Raw genomic sequence first — 15,073 nt, 5'->3', positions numbered from 1 at the left:
ATCTAAACAGGCAATAAGGTAAAAATAAAAGGCTACGCTTAAGTCTTTGCTGCTGTCATCATTATCACCATCATTGTCAACATCGGGATTGCCACCATACTCACATCCTCACGCTAGACAATGATATTTATGATCGGTTTCTTACGAAGCCGGTATGGAGAACTGTTTTGCAATCTCGGCACAGTATAGGAGGGATAGTGGTTTAATTTCTGGTGGAGACATAAACGTTCTCGCGGACGTTTCCAGAATTTGAAACGCATAATTAGCATTCGTCCTAAATAACTTATGGGTAGGTACCTTAAATTTGCGACTCGTTTCCGGATAGACTGGTTTCGAAATCTTCGGCGAAAAATATATTTCACTGAATAAAAACTTTTTCCGAATATCCCTTAGACAGACCTTTATGCAAATTTTGGCTTTATTTTAACACTTTCCACATGGTAGTTATATGAATGTAGCATGTTTGCAACCCGTCATGGCATAATCGACAAACTTTAATATTTCCTGTCACCGTAATATGGTTGTACCATTTTTTCGACGCAACCAGCTTATTATGTAATAGAATTATAGGACAAGAAATCTTCTACAAGCCCATTCAAAAGATGAATAGAATAAAAGTCGATTCCCAATATATGTTTACTGGTGCGAGGAGACGATGACGTATATGAAATCCTCGCCGAACACCAACCAAACATAGTTTGTCTGCAAGAAACGCATCTGAAACCAACAGACACAAGTTTTCTCAAGCAGTATCGCGTATTCAGGAAAGATAGGCACGGCAGTACTCACCCCTCCGGTGGCGTTGCCATTGTAACACAAAAGTCAATCGCTTGTCGAAACATCTCGCTTGACACAGAATTAAAGGCAGTGGCAATACAAGCCTTAATATTCGGTAAAATAACAATGGTATGTTCGCTGTATATTCCGCCATATCATCGACTATGCAACAAAAATTTTGAAAAGCTGATTGACCAACTCCCGAACCATGGCTGCTGATCGGAGACTTTAATGCCCACCACCCATTATGGGGATACAAGAACGGACTTCCGAGGTGCACTAATTGAAAAGTTTTTTGTTGTCCTCAGGATTATGTTTACTCAACTCAAAACAGCCAACATACTACAGCTCAGCTCATAATACGTACACAGCCATTGATTTAGCCATTGGCTCTCCGATGCTCTTGGCAGCTACAGAGTGGGCTGTTATTGACAATCTATATGGAAGTGACCATTTTCCCATCTCTGTGAAGTACAGAGGCAATAAAAATGTAAATGCATCTAGTCCCAGCAAATTTAAAGAATATTCGGCCAACTGAGAGATGTTCAGGGAACACTCAGCTCTGCCCTGTTCATCTGTTACTGCCTTAGGCGTTGACGAATGTCAACTCTTGATCACGCTGCACATAGTAGATGCAGAAAAACACATCCCACAAACATCAAGTAAGCCACGAAACAAACGAAGGCCGTGGTGGAATGCAGAATGTAAGACTGCCCGTGAAACACAAAACAAGGCATGGTCGAAGTTATGCCGATACCCCACAGCTGAAAAACTAATAGGATTTAAGCGCGCAAAGGCAAATGGCAAACGTGTTCGACGCATCTCCAAGCGAGAAAGCTGGTAATCATTCCTTTCTTCTGTGAACTCTTATTCTGATGCTCACAAAGTATACAACAGAATAAGAGCACTCAAAGGATATAGCACAATCCCAACGCCCCTTGTCAGCAGCAGTGGTGACTCTCTTGAACACCAAGCCGACACACTAGGGCAACACTTCGAATATGTATTCAGCTCAGCGCACTATACAGATTCCTTTTTGCGGCACAAAGTAACTGAGGAGAGGAAGCCTATATGTGATAAAAGACCGTGCACAGGAGGGTACAATAGCCCTTTCACCATGCAGAAGCTGAATATTGCACTTGTCACATGTGGGAACACAGCACCAGGTCCTGACAGGATCACATATGGAATGCTCAAACACCTGCATACGGACACGCTTGACACCCTACTCTGCCTGTACAATAAAATATGGGTCACAGGAAGCTTTCCTAAAAAATGGAAAGGAAGCGATCATTATCCCGATATTAAAACCCGGAAAAGAAGCCACTCTTGCTGCCAGTTATCGGCGTATTGCTCTAACCAGCTGCTTATGCAAGCTTTTTGAAAAAATGGTAAATCGCCGCCTTCTACATTTCCTTGAATACAATGGTCTTCTTCATCAAAACCAAGCTGGATTTAGAGCTGGGCGGTCAACAGCTGATCAGCTCATTGCACTTGAGTCATATGCAAGGGATGCTTTCGCACACAATCAACATTGTTTATCTGTCTTTATCAATCTTGAAAAAGCATATGACACCACTTGGCGCTATGGTATCATCCGCGACCTCTCCTCTCTTGGTATCACAGGGAATACGTTGAATACAATTACAAGTTACTAGTCTGAACGATCCTTCAAAGTTCGTGTTGGCAATGCATACTCAAAGCAGTACATACAGGAAAATGGTGTCCCTCAAGGTGGTGTTCTCAGTTGCACGCTTTTCATAGTCAAACGGAACTCGTTAAAAAGTGTGTTGTCAAAAACCATTTCTTGTTCTGTATACGTTGACGACATCCAGATAAGCTACAAATCTTGCAACTTGGCCATCTGTGAACGACCGATTCATCTAGGTGTTAACAAATTGTCCAGGTGGGCTGATGACAATGGTTTAAATTTAACTCTGAAAAAAGTGTTTGTGTACTTTTCTCTAAGCAGCGTGGCGTCAGACCCGACCCCAACATTACACTGAATGGTCACAGCCTAGCCCTTAGAAAGGAACATAAATTTCTTGGCATAGTTGTTGATGAAAAACGTTCCTTCATTGCCCACATAAAACAACTGCGACTGAAGTGTCTCAAAGCAATGAATCTGCTGAAATTCCTTTCTCATTTTTCATGGGGCACAGACCGCGACTGCCTTCTGAGCCTTCTGAATAGTGTAGTTCTATCACGCGTTGACTATGGCTCGATGGGAATGTCTATGGGTCCGCATCATCCTCTGCTCTAAAATTGCTTGATCCCGTGCACCACTTCGCCCTTCGCCACGGGTGCTTTTCGAATTAGCCCAATTGCTAACCTTTATGTCGAGGCGAACCGATGGTCACTGCAAAGAAGAAGAGAATAAACTTGTGTAACTTATGCTATGAAGGTTCTATGCCAACTAGATCAACCATGTCGCCGGCTCCTTCTTGACAAAACTAGCACTGCACTTTTCTCAAGAAAACCATCTCTGACCACCATACTCAATCAGAGCTGCCACTCATATTGAACATCTGGACGTTCCAGTTACCAGTATTCATACAACTACCATAAAAAACTTAATTCATCCTTGGGGAATGCACACTGTTAATTGTGACCTGTCGTTTCTTGAAGTGGGGAAACATGCATCCCCTATTGCCATACAGCAGCACTTAATGTCACTTCAGGAGAAGTACACTTCTGATAAATATTACACTGGTGCTTCGAAGTCTGCTCAAGTCTCCTGTGCAGTACATGGACCACAGTTTTCACAGTAGAAAACCCTGAACAGACATACTAGTATATTTACCGCTGAATGCCATGGTATCCTTTTAGCTGTGAGACACATTATAGAAAATAAAATACAGACGTCAATCATGTACACAGACTCCCTCAATGTTTTAACCTACCTATCCTTTTGGAAATGGCATAATAAGAACCCAGTCCTGAACTCTCTTTATAACACCCTTATGTTTGCCCATAAACTAGAAATTATAATTACACTGTGTTAGGTGCCAGGCCACCGCTGTATACCAGGTAACGAGGCAGCTGATAGGCTTGCTGCGTCAGCTGCCCTTCGAAATGACACCGAGATTCATAAGATAACTTATCATGACCGCAAGCCACACATAAAAAGCATGATTCGGCACCAATGGCAAGAGGAATGGGACACAGCAACAGAAAATAAACTGCACACAATAAAGCCAAGCATAGACAGGTACACCACAAAAAACAAGACAGATTTAAAGAAGTAGCTCTGTGCAGACTCAGAATTGGTCACACATACACAATGCATACATATCTTTTAACTAACTCTCCTGCACCGCAGTGTTTGAGATGTGGTGATCGGCTCATTGTCATTTTCATCGCAAATGAATTTTAGGCCCTATACACGACTGTTTTTAGTGATATTACAGAGCAAATGCAATTTTAGGCCCTATACACCACTGTTTTTATCCCTTCATGGAACATTACAACTATCACAATACGCAAACTTGAGTACACCGTTAACCTTGAGTTTGGCGCTCTTTGACCTGAGTCGCCCTTGCGCCATTAAAATCCAGCATCATCATCATCATGTTGCGAGGAGACCAAATAAGAGAATGCAAATAATTAGGCGGCTGATAAAAAGAATTGAATCTTAGTGAAATATGTTGGCGTGGCTGCCGTCAACGTTTTCATGCGATGGAAAAATGCAGCTTTTTATCAAAGGTATTATCATTCATCACAATGCATATTTTGTTTACAGAATCGGCGTGATTGCCCAGCATTTAAACAAAGCAATTAAAAGCCTTGTCAGATTGCTGTCGGAATATTGCCGCATAGGCAAGAAAACGAGAGAGGCCACGAGCTGTCTGGAAATGAAGAGAGGGAAGTCGCAACGCAGGAATATATGCGGTAGCTGATTACAACTCCTCGTCATGTCTCTCTTTTTGAAGCCAGTAAGGAAGCCCCACTGTCGGAGCATGCTAGGTTTGGAGATGGCTGTTTCCGGCAGTCGGGCATCTTATTCTTGGTGTCGGCACCCATGTCCATCGAACTAGATGCCGGCTTCTGGCCTTAACTTTGAGGTACGGCCAATTACCTGATGTCTTTTCAAGTGTCCATGCTCAAAATTTGCCCCAAGTCATGGCATGCACCCTCAATAGCACACCATAGTGCGTCCATGTGAACGTGTTTGAAGGTGTGGAATACCTTCTCGACCAGATCAAATGTGCCACCAAATTAAACTAGCAGAGGCGTCATCAAATGCTCTCATTTTCATTTCGTTTAGAACCAAGATGTAACACTCCTAAATGAAGCAACAGGCTCCAGCGATTGGTAGACATATTTGTGGGCATTGGTTGGCGGTTGGCTATATTCACGGCAACCCTGGTGAGCAAAACGTTGGTAACCACAGCCCATGACCCGATTCCCAACACAAAAATTGAGAACTTAGTGACGGAAATTATTCCCAAAAAGAAGCACAAGGAAAAGAGTGTCTTTCTCGTAAACCTCTATAGCCCTCCTCGCCAGCGGGACGCGAATTTTCATAAACTCTTTCTAGGGGCCAGCAAACTTCCTAAAAGCAACAGGCTGCTAATTGTAGGTGCCTTTAACGCTCGCGGACAGCAATGGGGATACCCCACAAATAATCAGAAAGGTATAGAGGTCGAGGATGCGGCTGAAGCGATCCAATGTACCCTCTTAACAGACGAAACTCAACCCACGCGCCTTGGCAATTCTGTCTGCCAGGATACGTGTCCGGACTTAACTTTTGCCAGGGGGGCGAAATATGAAACGTGGGAGAATCTGCTGGAGAATCTAGGCAGTGACAATTATATCTTGAAGATCACGGTAACAGCCACCAACATCAAGCGCAAGCTTGGCACGGCCAAGATCACCAACTGGCCGGCCTTCCACAAGGTATGCACGGACCTGGAAGGGGGATTACTTCCATAGATGATTGGTGTCAACAACTCAAAGACATCCAGAAGCAGTACACTCAGGAAGTGGATCGCACCGAGCAAACACCAGAGGTGGACACTCGGCTCCTCAGGCTATGGGAGGCACGCCGAGGGCTCACCAAGCGCTGGACGAAGCAGTGCTTTAACAGGAAACTCAAGCTGAAGATTGCAGAAGTCGCCGAGATAGCGAAGGAGTACGCAGCCCAACTGGCCAGGCAGAGCTGGCAGCAGTTCAGTAGCTCGCTGGACGGCACCCCCAGCACAGCCAAAACGTGGCGTATACTCAAGACCCTCCTCGACCCTATCCAAACCAGGGCCGAAAGCGGGAAAGCTATCCGCAGACTCATCCCCAGTAAACACCAACCCATCTATGAGACGGCTACAAACTGTCTTGCCAAGACAAGCAAGATGCCCGATAGATGTCTCAGTAGACCTCTGAGATGGCTACTAAACGTATATAATATGTCTCGACAAGATATGCAAGACATTGCCAGATGTCTTGATATTTCTTGTAATGATCTTGTAGCTCAGCTAATGCACCCACTTTTTTAGGCTACAAGACGTCTTGCAAGATATCTCCTAGAAATCTGGAAGACAAATAACTTACTAAACGTAAGTCAGTCTAGCAGATAGCTATAAGGCATCTTGCCCAAGATAAACAAGTCACCTTATAGACATCTGAAGTGGCACCCAAGACAGCTGATAGACATTTAAAAGATGCTTTGACAAGATATGAAAGATGTTTTTATATGTCTTGGTACTTCTTGTAGCTGCCTTCTAGCTCAGCTAATGCACCCACTTTTTTAAGCTGCAAGACGTCTTGCAAGTCATCATCTAGAGATCATTAAAATAGATTCTGAATGTCTAAAATGAGCTCTAGAATCTCCTGCAATGCTCTAAATTATTTATTCCCTGCTATTTCTCGCAAAACTGTGAAATGCTTATGTATTTGCAGAGGTTTTCAACACCACTGCCAGACAAAAATATAGTCTCATCAGATGCTACTACAACTAAAGCTGCATTGCCGTCACACACCCACAGTGCTCTTTCACGCATTCAGTTATGATGCAAGCTAAACTGATGTACAATTGTAAATCATTAATTCTCACGCACTACAACTGTTGTCTAGTAATGAGAACTGTATGTTTTTATTACAAAGCGTGCCACATTTCACTGTTAATGGCCATCAGGTGCTCTTTAGAAAGTTTGGTAGTAACTGCACCCAATGCTAGAAAATGAGATGAGTAAACTACAGAACTCTTTAATTTCCTCAACATTATACATTGCAAATAGGCAACTTAAACAATCTCATGCATGTTAAAAGCAAGGAAAGCCACAAGCAACAGTATGCAAATTAAAAAATGTGGTTCTCTGAAGCCTAATATTGTACCAAGGAAGAAAACACCAGAAAGAGCCAACTCATGAACACATGACATGTAAAGAATGATGCACATTGTCATTCATTCTCACAGACATTAAAACTGCAAACACTAAGTGAGAACTGTACACATTCTTTGTTACAAAACATGCCACACTGTACGGTGGACAGCCATGGTTGGGTGCTCTTTGGGAGATTCGGCAATAACTACAAAAGGTGCTAGGAAACAAAATGTGTAAATCATATATTTGATTTTTTTTTCAACAATGCGCTACGAAGTTACAAGCACAGAAACTAGACACTACAAGTGGTATGAAAATGACAAAATAATAATGCAGTTCTCTCCAAGCTTAAAATGATCTGTTTACAAAAGAATGACAACATCCATACTCCAAACAAGAACAGGAAATGACTAGAAATAAACAGGGATAGGTATGCAAAAGTGTACAAAACTGGTTGAGTGGTTGAACGAACTATCTACATAATGTTTGTACAAAATAAAACAAAGCAACAAATTCGAATGAAAAAGCTTCAGTATACAGAAAAAGGCGCTTTCACAAAGGACCATCATCACATGTTGCATTTCATACTATATGTGCATGCATGTCACCAACTGAATGCTGGTCATACATACATCTTGTAGAAACTGCACAAACACTTGAGCAATAGGCACAACATCAAATCCATTAAAAAATCTACACTGCAAAAAAAAGAAGCCAAGACTGCTTCACTGCTGCTGTTCCTGTTAGCATGACTAGAATGCACTGAAAAAAAATGCAATGGCTGCATGCCTGTCATAGTTACATTCTACTATCATAACTAAAAAGTACTAAGGAAAAGGTAGCAGGCAAGGGTCATACATCACTCTACAAGAAACACTGGAAGGCACCATAAGGAAAAAAAAGGAAGGAGCAAAAGGTTCGCATCCCTGTCATTGTACATACCAACCTACTATATTCCATCTCAAAAGCTGTTTGCAGCACTACAAAAGATAAGGGCAGCATGAACCAGCCATGATGGCACAAACTGTCCTTACCTTTTGTAGTGCAGCAAACAGCTTCCGAGGAGTACAGAAGGCACAGCAAAAAAAAAAAATAGAGAGAATAAAATTCAGTCTTGCACACGGTGCTGCTCTTCACATTCTGCTGGTATAAAAAGAAGGAAGTTAACTGCTGAGATAGTTGGTTTTCAGAAATAAAAAAGGTATTTAGCATTACACGGACACACACAAGAAAGAAGACACCACGTGTACTTACTACAACTATTTATTTAGGGGAAAGCAGTCGATGCATAGCTTTCACTGCTGATGTGCACATGTACAAGGCAACAGGAAAACAGCACCAATCTTATCAAAGCAGGTATGAGAAATATCTGTTCAGCCTCAAAGAAAAGCTGGAGTGTCACTGACACAGCTCAAACCTGTTTAATGTATAGATGGTATCCTCTGCTCCCTGAAAGCTTGCTCAGCTAAGCCATCACATAAGCTACGAAAGCAAACAGGTCGGCTGTCAGAAGAGACATGGCCAGCATTTCGTAAAGTGCACCACCGTCTATAAAATTCTACTGTCATGTAGAAAAATCTTATTTTGCACAAGCAGGATTCTGCGTCAATGGCCAACTTAGGGAACATGCAAAAGACATTAACAATGAAGGTGAGCGACTTCTCTTGCACCGTAGGGTTTGCACCAATTGTGAAAACTGTGGCTAACGGCTCATGAAACACTAGAAGCCCTTCATATAAAAAAGCAGCTTACAGCTGTGTCAGCAGCAAATTGGTTTTTCTTATGAGACTGAAGAAAAATTTCTCACGCATAGTTTGACAAAATGGTGCTGTTTCCATGTTGCCTTGTACCCGTGCGCATCACCTGAGTAGGCTATGTATATCGGCTGCTTTCCGCTGAACAGTTGTAAGTGCTGATGGTGTCCTCTGTCTTGTGTGCGACTGTGTTACGCTAAATAGCCTGTTATTATGCACGGAGAAAAGGCATTGAAAAACGAAACAAGGTCTGAATACCACTGCCAACATTCTGGCATGAAAGCATCGTAAAATGAGGGAGCTGGCATGGGTTGTGCATCTGTTATTCTGTACAACCCTAGAGGGCAGAGAAAATTGAAAAAAAAAGAAAACTTCCGGGGTTATCAGATCCACTGCAGTCAGTTACAAATTAAGAATGAAGGGGCGAATATCCCTCAAAGGAGGCTTTTCTGCCAATCAGATCGTTCTCAACACTGGTCCCACTCCAGCCCTTGTCCACAGCTAACTAGGCTGGGCAGCTTTTTCTTTATCGGTACTGAACACCAGCTGCACTGCCTCTTTTTGTCACCTACTGCCATGAAAGGGGGAATTCCTTTGTGGCTCAACTGATTGGGAGGCTCCTCTCTGTCAATTGTTGGAGGCCTATCTTTGCAAAATTACAAAGCTTCAAACTTGAGTTGTAAATGAGCACAGAAGGTGCCTTGATCCCAGCTGCTTGCTATTGTGGCACTGTTCATGGTGGCTGTGCAGCGCCTTTGGATGTGGACTTGGTCTTTGTCACAAGGCAAACACCAACCACTCTTTTGTGACGTCGGCAAAACTAAGTTTCATTGGTGTTGAAGGCTTTCCATGTCACACCTGCCAGGATTAAAATCAAAAGCACGATTTAGATATATGAGCTCCCAAACAGAAGGAAAAAGTCCCACTGTTGGCAACTCTAAGTTTTTGGCACAGTCAAACCATACCTGTGCATTCAGTCAGTAGCCCGCGACTGCCCAGTGAGATGTCAGTCCTGTGGCCCTCATTGCTAAGTTGTTTGCAGCACAGACAGGAAAAGGATAGTTGCTAGGCAGCCGTGGAGGTGGTGGCAACCTGCAAGGTGTTCCAATGCTTTAAAGATTTCCTGTGAAGTTTAATAAAGCAAATCACTGACTACAAAACATAGGATAAGAATTTAACCTCAAAATATGTCACATAAGGTTGAGAGTACTGAGTACACAATAGAAATATGTTTAACCAAGACACGCACTAGCAGCAGAAAATAGTGCTGAGTATAATATATGTATATTAATAACTCCTTGATGACCTCGAAGGCTAAAACATTTTCTTGTCTTCACCAACAGACACACCTGAAGAGAACCACCATTTTCCTGATTTATACATTTCTTTTTTTTATTGAGAGTCACTTTCTATGCTGGGTAAGGTTCCTGCCTCTGAGTTTACTAAGTGTTTCATTCGACATATGTAGAGAAGAAATAAATCTATGTATCATGTATCTATGTATGGATGCATTACCTATGTATGTATCTATGCATGTATATATGTAGGTACCTATGTATGAATGCATCACCAGTTTTTCTTAGAACAAATGAAAGCAATATTTTAAACAGTGAGCATGCACCCAGAGCAAAAAAAAAGAATGCATAGCTCACTTGCTTGAGCTGTTGGGTAAGTGTTTTGTTTACTTCGCGCAGACACAAAATAACAAGAGCACCAAGCACAGACACAACAGCACAATGTGAAAAAGAGCATTAAATTCTAAATTCTAAACTTAATTCTAAGTTAATTAATTCTAAAGTTAAAGCTCAGCTACGTTGGTCATCTGATGATAAGAGAGGTGTCACTGGAGAAAAATTTGATGTTGGGAAAGGTTGAGAAGGGGTAGGCAACGAACGCGATGGTTAGATGGCATCCTCGAGGCACTGCAGAGGAAGTTATGTGATGTTAGGAAGATAGTGAGAGACCGGAAAGCGTGGCGTGACATGGTCCATAGGGTCACGAAGAGTCGGACACAACTGAACGACTGAACTGAAATTAATTGAAGGTATTTCACCTTTGATGCCAAACACCTTCACTTCGGGAGGAGTCCATATGCTATCAAAAGGTTTGCGTGGAGTCACAGCTTTGTTGTTGAGGACAGCCAGAAGGCATACACTGAACCCATTTATAACATGGCTACATTCTATATGCCTTAAAAGTAAGTTATGATTCAGTACTCACTTTTCTTTTCCCAGTTCTGGATAGGAAGAGCAGTGGCGTGAGAGGAGACCTCGTGCTAGGCCAGCCATAAAATCATTGTTCATCCTGTAACTCCCTAGCAAAAAAATCCGATAGAAAACTAATAGCCTATCAGATTATTGATATTGGTTTTAGAGGTCTGCCAGAGTATTGGTCTTATGGGTATCCTAGCCGATTGGTTTTACAGGTCTACTGGAGTATTGGTTTTATAGGTCAATTGTTTACTGGTCGTATAGGCTATGGTTTTATCGGTCCTATGGCATCTGATAAACTGATAGGTCTGTAATGCTAGTACACCCATAGCTGTCAATAATCTAATAGACCTACAAAACCAGTAGGCTTCCTATTGGTTTTGTAGGCCCTATGGAATATTGGTCTCATCGAGTAGCTGCGGGTGTTTTACCTCTCCGGACACCTGAAAGGAGAGGGCAGCTATGTTCCATTTTCTAGGGATGAGTTACGCAGCAGGTGCATGTATACACATTTTATTCCACAATGACAGCGGCAACGCATACTGGCACATAATCCAGACATTGACTGCATCCAAGGTAGCCCTCGATTCCAAGATTGCGGATTTCGGCCCGATGATGTAGTCTCTCGAATGCTAAGGCACCTGAAAGAAATAGAAAATTGCGTTACAGCTTGAAAAATAAGCGATTTCAAGAACGCGACACCACCATGACTTCAAAAAATCGGTCCACGCATATACCGGCAACCGCGATTGCGCGCGTATTCATGCGGAGGCAGTTAGGAGAGGCGCCGCCATTACTGAACGCCGAGGTAGCTGCTGAACCAACATTCCGCCTTGCGCCTCACCACAGGTTCTGCCACTTAAACACAGTGCGCACGATATTCGAAAACAGATTAACGCTAAAAAGTTTCATCAATACTTTCAAGAAATCGTGCCGACAACTTTAAAACTCGACGCTGCGTTATATCACACCGCGCGATTCAAATTCATTTGTTGGCGTGCAGGCAACGGCATTCTGCAACGCAAAGCCACATCATACACTGACAAAGTGTAAACGTCAGCCCGAAGTTGCAAGTGCTGCACACGCACCTGATCAAAAGCTGAACGTGCGCTGGAACGTTGATATCCTCGAGAAGCACCCCGAAAATCGGCGAAAACTTATAAACACAGGGCACTGACCGAACTGCCTCCCGATCAGCGATCGCGCCAGCGCCAATGCCTCTACGGAGCTGCGCATGCGCGCCCAGAGGAGAGGTGGAAAGGAGGATGAGAGAGGCCAGCACGGGAACGCTTGCGCGGGAGTGGGGGTGAGAGAAAGAAAACCTACCTCTCCGCTGCGAAGCGCCGCCGGCATCGCGCTACCGCGTCGGCAGCTCGAGCCGTACTCGTCGCGTGCTCGATGTCGACTCCTCTCGCTTCGGCGGCGGTTGCAGCGTGGTGGTGGTACAAACTTTATTTATGAGTCGACAAGGTGAAGCACTAGGTCTGGGCCGACTCTTGATCTCGGCAGGTGGCTGCAGTTGCTTGGACGCGCGCCTCTCAATCCATTTCACCGTCCTGCTCTGCACATGTAGGTGATTGTGACTGAGCTGGGCCCCGACAGAACCGTCCTATATCCGCGTGCTTTCCCATCTCCATTCAGTGATCCAGTAGCAACAGCGTCGCGCGTCTTGCGGCTCAAACCGTACGTAGTTTGTTGAGACCGCGCGCAGCGTTCTCAATTGTTATTGCGGCTAATATTGTACGTTACGGCAACACTCAATAAACGGGATGAATGCGTGAGTTTTGGGGATGTGTCCGAGATGGAAAAGGAAACAATGACAAAGACCTAAAATCTCCAACGTACCGGTCCTGCATGCAAGACCCATAAACAAAGGCATACTGATGTATCAGACACATGAACCAATATGTAGTAGTCTACAAGACAAGCATGTATCAGCCTATAAGATGTATGGGCTTCTGCATTGGTCTGGTACTTTTCTTATACAACCCACCGATAAACCTATGAAACCAATACTATTGCCTATAGGACAAATATGTACCAGTCTATAAGATTTATGAGTTTCTGAATAAGTCTCATAGAAATGCAGATAAAACACAGAGAATACCTACAGAACCAATACCGATTCTTATAAAACCAATAACGCACCCTATTGGTCTTTTTTGCTAGGGCATGTTGTGCCGTCTCTTTGCTTGTCACCACGTAACAATTTGGTTGGAGGTGTGATTTGTTGTTGAGGACAGCCAGAAGGCATACACTGAACCCATTTATAACATGGCTAAATTCTATACGCCTTAAAAGTAAGTTATGATTCAGTACTCTCTTTTCTTTTCCCAGTTCTGGATAGGAAGAGTCTATTGGCCCTGAAGCAAGAAAACAAATGAAATTGATATGTTTTTGTGTATTATAATAGGCTTTTCGTTATATGAGGTCCGTCCGAAAGATTTGCTTTCAATTTCTTTCTGTACCAATTCAACTGAAGCTTAATTTCTTAAAACATTTCCGCCAATAAAAAAAAAACAAAAAAAACCTGAGGACCAAAGCAAATAGAGCACCAGCACATCCCACAGCATGCAGTTCAGGAACTTAAAAAGAACTAAATTGTGCTTTCTGACTATATGAAAATGTAAAATCACTTAATCACGGCAATGTAATGGCTGACTAAACATTTTATGAACTATTAAAATTAAATCACTGCAGAATGTTTGTACGCCGTTCCTATCTCGCTATGTGTTTCAACTTGTGCCTGTGAACAGGCCGAGAGTATTTTGCTAGCAGTTGGGAGAGTCGCTGTAGCCAGAATGCACCTTACCCTCCCCTCTAAGGCGGTTTATTGAGATCGTTCTCTTTCTTTTTCGCAACCGCGGCATAACTTAGCGCGTATAGAGCTCTGCAGGCTGAGAAACAATGCACGGCTTCCACTCGACGGTGCGTATTTTCTGTATCTTGCTGCAGAGTGAAGGCCACACTAAGCATGCAGACTTTCGTGCTCAGTTGTGTTTCCTGGGAAAGTGTTAGAACCAGCGGCAATCAACGAAAGACGTCGGATCGCCAAGCTCATTTTGAAGAATTACATCGCGAGGTTCCGCCGCCAATGGCAGTTCACGAAACGCGGCGAGTGGAATTACAAGCGAAAAACCTTCCTGCATGCACAAAACTGTAGATGCGCCATAAAACACCGCCTTTCGTACTGACTAAACGGTCCGCGCGCGCTATCTTGCTCGCCCATACAGCCTGCGCCGGCGGATGCAAACAACGGTCCTTGCAGCATTTTTATCGGAAAAAGAAAACACTCAGTCACTTTACTGCTCCATTAAGTGACTCATTTAGAAGAAACAATTTCTTACTCACCCAGCGAAGCTTGCCTTGCAGCCAGAAGTAGCAGCCGCTGTGCGGGATACATTTTCAACGCAGTCACAAACCAACGGCCTAACGTGCAGACACGACTAGACACGACGAAAATTTGAAATGGCCAGCCGCCGAGCAGCGCATTGATACAATAACTTTAAAAACAATAGAAATCTGAAATATATTTCATAAAACAAGCTATACAAGTAAAATGTAACTGTTGCTTATGGCGTATTTGTTTCAAAACGGTAAATACAACCTGCGTCTTGCGTAATTATTTTGGCGCACTATTTTCTATCTCGCTGTAAAGAGGAGGGGTGCGAAAAGGCCACGGCGCGCGAAGTTTGGGAATGGTGGAACGTGCATAGCTGGCGTTCCGTATTAACATCGGCACAACAAATCTTTCCTCTGTGCGAACTACTGGCTTTTATCACACACGGATACATCGCTAGCTTACTTTGTCGTTGTGAACACTCGGAGTTAGAAGTCTTCCGGCGGACTGGACTGCGCCCAGTGAGGTCGAACACAGTACGCGTGTGGCTATCAGCTGCAGAAATGAAGGTGTCAGCGGCTTTTGTACATTATGTTCAGATACCCATCGCCTAAACAGCATTTCTTGGTGCCATATTGGTCCTGCATGCTGGAAACAGCCCAAATTGCATGC

General features: G+C 43.4%; 1 long non-coding RNA gene across 1 annotated transcript; it reads right to left on the bottom strand.

Annotated features, from left to right (window-relative positions):
• Positions 1-8,165: 8,165 nt before the first annotated feature.
• On the bottom strand, positions 8,166-14,627 carry LOC146174985 (uncharacterized). Its single transcript, XR_014702057.1, has 3 exons — positions 14,413-14,627; positions 9,817-9,943; positions 8,166-9,709 (listed from the first exon to the last, which is right to left on the bottom strand). It is a non-coding gene; the product is annotated as an uncharacterized LOC146174985 (long non-coding RNA).
• Between the last annotated feature and the right edge of the window lie 446 nt (positions 14,628-15,073).

Source organism: Amblyomma maculatum, chromosome 11 (assembly GCF_055883805.1).
Source record: "Amblyomma maculatum isolate TAMU_Amacu chromosome 11, ASM5588380v1, whole genome shotgun sequence".
Taxonomy (NCBI): Eukaryota; Metazoa; Arthropoda; class Arachnida; order Ixodida; family Ixodidae; genus Amblyomma; species Amblyomma maculatum.
Note: the sequence above shows the minus strand (reverse complement) of the source record. Positions and strands in the feature narration are given on the sequence as shown.